The sequence below is a fragment of the Barbus barbus genome, assembly GCF_936440315.1.
Source record: "Barbus barbus genome assembly, chromosome: 7".
Lineage (NCBI taxonomy): Eukaryota > Metazoa > Chordata > Actinopteri > Cypriniformes > Cyprinidae > Barbus > Barbus barbus.
In genome coordinates this window covers 25,301,489-25,307,488 of record NC_136735.1, presented here as the reverse complement: position 1 = coordinate 25,307,488, position 6,000 = coordinate 25,301,489, and positions in this window count along the sequence as shown.

Genomic DNA, 6,000 nt, shown 5'->3' with positions numbered 1-6,000 from the left:
TCACAGAAGAAAGCCATACAGGGTGAGTATGAACTAAGTAAATGATGGCAGAATTTTCATTTTTTGGTGGACTATCCTTTTACAGTTGTTTACTTCATAATATGCAAATCTACTCAGTTACAGCTGTTTGTGAAGCAACAACAAGTTTTTCCATTAAACCATTGTTATACATACTCATAGATTGTAGTTGGAATTATCACTGTAACATATACACAGTCATTTAAAATGTCAATGGAATTACTATTTCTTTGAAAAAAACATTCTCTTCCCTTTGTACCTTTATCACAATAAAACTCTCATATCACCCAAGTCATCACAGAAAATTAGACAGAAATGTGACCTCTATGAAGGAGGTTTATCTTCCCTTAATTGCACATTGAAGAGGCTTTCTGAGGTAGGCTACATAAAGTTTTTTTGTCAAGTTTTAAAAGCAGAGCAGTCGATAATGAGTTCTGGGTTACAGCAGGTGACTAACAAAGTGCCGCTGGAAAAGCCTCAGGAATATTGATTAAATTTAGCTTGCCATTATAAAAGCCTTGCCTTTGACAAACAGTGTTTAGGAAAATGTAGCTTAAATCTCACTTTAATAATACAGAGCAAACACAAAGACATCACAGGAGGTAAAAGATGGTCTTTCATTTGTGTAAATCCATATTTAACATTTAAACCTTTAACACAAATGTATAGGCCAGAGGGACACACATGGCTCAGCAGCTGTTGTTATTGTTTTTCCATCAAACGGCTGCCTTTATCTGTGTATGTGTGCTGTGATGATAATGGGAGAGAAACGTTTTGATGTTTCAATACATGTGCACAAGCAAAGAGACTGTAAAACCATCCATGTGCAAATGCTTACACACAGAAAGAAAAATAGACAGAGAGAGAGATTTGACCTTAAAATTCAATATTTGGATAATAACAGGATACACAGAAATACAATGTTCATTTCATCCTTCAAAGTGCTATTACATTTTCACATAAAAATATGATCATATCTAAATTATCTAGTGAAATGTAAGATATATGCATCATTTCATAAAAAAAGTAATTGTTTTTTGATAGATATTTTTGGATTATGTTCTCTCTCTCTCTCTCTCTCTCTCTCTCTCTCTCTCTCTCTCTCTCTCTGTGTGTGTGTGTGTGTGTGTGTGTGTGTGTGTTTCAGATTCAAATGTTTACAGGAATATTTCATGCAAAAAAATTAAGTTTGCTGGAAAATAAGTAACCCTTAGGCAATCCAAGATGTAGATGAGTTTGTTTCTTCATTGGAACAGATTTGTAGAAATTTACCTTTACATCACTTGATCACCAATGGATCCCTGCACTGAATGGGTGCCGTCAGATTGAGAGTTCACACAGCTGATAAAAACATCACAATAATCCACAAGTAATCCATCAACATCTCGTGAAGCAAGAAGTATGTGTTTTGTAAGAAACAAATCCATCTTTATAACGATTATAACTTCAAACCATTGCTTCTAAAATGTGAGTCCCTTTTAAATTGCTAAACATTAATAATTATAATATAATATAACAGTAATATTATAATAATGTGCACAGAATAAAGGTATTTATTTATAGTATGTCCCACCCCTTTTCATTTGGCTTTGCTTATCTTGTCAATATGGTGTTTCACAAGTGTTGGCAGTTTGTTTGTGTTAAATTTTCATTGGAATTCTTTATTGGAAAAAGATGTTCCTAATTTGTGTATAGTTTGAGCGCAAGGTTAAGGAGTGTAATTCTGTTTCTAACTCATTTTGTGTGCAGTAGGGGAACAGTTTGTCTTCATTTGGTAGCCCCCCCCCCCCCCCACACACACACACTCTGTCTCTCTCTCTCTCTCTCTCTCTCTCTGAGTGTGTGTACGCTAGAGGGAGCAGGTGCAGCAATTGTTAGCTCAATCAGGGGCTTTTGTCTTTTCCCTCACACACTTATTTTCATTTCAATTAAGCAAATCAGTTCAAATTTAGTTCAAGTAATTATTTCAGAATGTAAAAAATGTATATGACAAGTAAACTGAAAATGTGCATAATTATATGTAATTATACAGTCTTCTGTATATTCCCCATCCCCATCACTAAAAACAGTCATAAATATTTACAAAACCTTTTGAAAATACATGCATGTTACTTCATTTAATCCTTTGTTGCTTGCTTAGTAGTCTGCAGTACTAACATAACACATTAATTTAGATTTTGTTAGATGGATAGCAATTACAACAGCAGAAAAATCCCTGTCCATGGTTTTGAAAAGGGAAAATATGAGATTAAATGTGTGTGTTGCTAAGAAATCACTGTATGCATGCAAAATGGTCGATATTTTGTCTATACTTTGGTAGAATTAGACCATTTTATGGCTTCGGTGATGTCCCTGTCCATGGGGCTAAACACTGATTTGTGGTCAAAGCAGTGTCTGTGAAGCTTTCCTTGTTTTTTGAAGGAATATTTATGTGTCTGTTAATGTAAACTGACTAATACCTTGGGGTTCTATTGATACTTTTTAGATAATGCTTATATTTCCAGCTCTTCGCCTTTAATTAGGCAAGAAAGTGAGTGGTGCCTGGAAATGCGGGGGAGGGGGGGGTGGGGGGGGGGGACATGACACCTTCCAGGTGTACTTTAGCTCCTTCAAAATAATGACAGCACAAATCAAATTTTTTGTGATAGAGATCAAAAAGAGATAGTCCACTCAAAATGAAAATTCTGTCATCATTTACTCACCTTCATGTCATCCCAGAGGGGGGGGGGGGGTCAATGGGAACCGAGATTTTTAAAGTAATGTCTTTTGAGTTCTGCAAAAGAAAGAAAGTCATGTAGGTTTGGAACAAAGGGGTGAGTAAATGATGTCAGAATTTACAAAGTTGGGTGGCCTATAAAAGTGAAATAAAACTATTAATTTAAGTCATTAAAATAAAGTTGAAATAAAATGAAAATGAAATTCAATTAATTAAATTAAAACCTAAACTTAAAAAAATGGAAATTGGAAATGTTGCCTTAGCAACTAACTAATAATCTAGGATTAAGTATTAAAATTACTCAAATTTAAATAAAAATAAATTGAATCTAAAAGGAAATATTAAAATACTAATAATGATAATAAACATGTCAAAAGGACACAAATTACTGAATTGTGAACTAAAATTAAAAAAAGAAAATAAAAAACTTTAAAAAATAGTAATAAATAGTATAATGGTATATAAATATTATTATATTAACACGGGAGTTTAAGGAGTTGGTCTACTATCGGTATAAACAATGTGTTATTTAGGATTGAGTGAATCATAATGAAAAATGATTTTTATCCTTTGCCATTAGGATTCAGAGGTGGACAGAGTGAATAGGTCACGGATGATGTGTCCATCATAAATCAGCAGTGGAACTAGAATCACACCATGATTTTTTTCTTTCCTCCTTTCCTCTTTTCTCCATCTTTAATTCATGGCTTCCTAAAAGCAAGACGTAGTGAGTCACAGAGCCATTAATGTCTCACTCTTTTCTCGTCTCTCGCTGTCCTTCTCTCTCAAATCTGTGTGTCTGCTTTTCCTGTCTCTCCACCCACCCTGCCGTGTTCCAAACACTCTTTTAAAAGCTTCTTCTCTATTTGGAACAGGACTGCCATCTTCTAGAGCATATTAAAAATAGAAAAATAAAGTTGCATTCCCCAATAGGACTTTTATGGCCTTGTAAATTATTCACCTCACACATCTACAATACCTAGATGATTATACCTGAGTGCTTTTATTCTTTGCTAGTATAGCGGGAATATCTGGAATCACGATCATCCATTATGGGTGCACTGCTTGCCTGGTGTTGGGTAGAAAACCAGAAAAAGCAGTGACCATCATCACAGCCTCAGACAAACCCACAAATCCAGCTGCTCCTGTCAAGATCTTGGTAAATACAATGATCTTTTGGATGACTCTGTTACCAGTTACTTACTGATATTGTCCTGTTTGCTTTAGGTAGCATTCACAGAGTCAGTGTTTGGAATTGAAAGTCATTTTTAACAATGGGTGTGACTCCCAAACTATCTAAAACATCCCACGTTATATTACTTGCTCATCAATGGATCCTCTGCAGGGAATGGGTGCCGTCAGAATTCAAACATCTGATAAAAACATCACTATAATCCATAACACAACTCCAGACCATCAATTAACGTCTTCTGAAGCAAAAAGCAGAGTTTGTGATAATTGTTTTTTTTTAAATCCCTCATTAAGAGATTTGCAATGGCAAATAAGTCCTCTATGCATAATATTGCTTTCTCTGTTGAAAAAGTTGTCTCACCTGAATCAGGAGAAAAATAGGAATAGATCAACCACAGTTTTATTTTATTTAATTTAAAATTAAATGTTAAAATGCCTTTAATGATGAACGTGTTTCTTACAAACACTCAGCGATTCACTTTACAAGATGTTAATTGATGGACAGAAGTGGTATGGATTACTTGTGGATTATTGTAATGTTTTTTATCAGTTGTTTGAACACTCATTCTCATGGCACCCATTCACTACAGAGATTAAATGTAATGCTAAATTTGTTTTTTAGATGAAGAAACCCATCTACATCTTGAATGGCCTGAGAGTGAGCACATTTTCAGCAAATGAATGTCATGTCATGAGTACATGCTCCATAGTTATTCATGAACTCAGGATCAAACCCTGAGTTAACAGAGAAAGTTAATGTCATGGTACCAACAAAGCCTGACTGGATTGGTTTTGTCAACTTCAAAGTAATCCTGTAATTTTCTATTTTACGTGTTCCAGGTGCCATTAACATTGTTATTACATTGTTATAACATTATTTAGCATTAATATTAAGAAAACTCACCTGGTCCATTGCATTTGTAAGAAAATAGTCTGTCTTCAAATCCCATTCTTTTGAATTTCTCACAGACAGTAACATTTTTTGACCAGTCACCACCTTAAGACCTAAAGACCCAAACTATTTCTGAATAACAAATCACTTTAGTCAGTGGAGAACAACATTACACTACAAACATGCATACTAAGACATGCAAAGACAAATACAATTTTGCAGCTACATAATACAGTGACTCAGAGTCTATTGCCCCAAGTATTGCTAGTCTTTAACCAGCTTATAGGAAGCTCAGAGGCCACCATGGCTTTTACTGGCTGTGACAGTCAAAGGATGAAGTGGATTTCCACATTCTGTTCCCTTTTCTACCTTCTACCTCTCACTCTTTTTCTTCTTGCCATGGGCAACTGGAGAGAACCAAATCACCATAAAAGTTTTACGGACAGTGAAATAGCCTATATGTAAAGAGATTTTGAACTGGTAGTGCATGGAAGTAACATGAATTTTTTTTTTTCTAAAAAATAATATACAGTATCAATGACATATCAGTCTAAGGCAGGGGTGTCAAACTCAGTTCCTGGAGGGCCACACCCCTGCAGAGTTTAGATGCAACCCTAATTAAACTGATCCAGCTAATCAAGTCATTTAGGCTTATTTGAAAACTACATGGTATGTGTGTTGGAGCAGGGTTGAACTAAACTCTGCAGGGCTGCGGCCCTCCAGGAACTGAGTTTGACACCCCCAGTCTAAGGGATCTAAAAGAATACTTAAAGAATAAAAAGAATACTTTTTAGAATACTTAAAAGAATACTTCAAGCAAAAAATGAAAATCATGTCTTCATTCACACCCTCATGTCATGACCTGTATGACTGATATTATTCAGTAGAACATAGAAGATATTTAGAGAAATGTCTAAGTGTGTTGTTCCATATAATGGATGTCAATGATAACCAAAACTATTTGGTCACTAACATTCTTCAAAATATCTTCTTTTGCATTCTGCAGAAGAAAGAAAGTCATACAAGGAATTCCACAAGGGTAAGTAAATGATGACAGAATATTCATTTGGGGGGTAAATTACCCCTTTAAAGGAGGAAGAGAGAGATTTTGCTAGTTGTACAAAATATTTAGGGTTTTTTAAACTTCAGGCACTTGTATATTCCATCAGTTGTTTTTTTATTA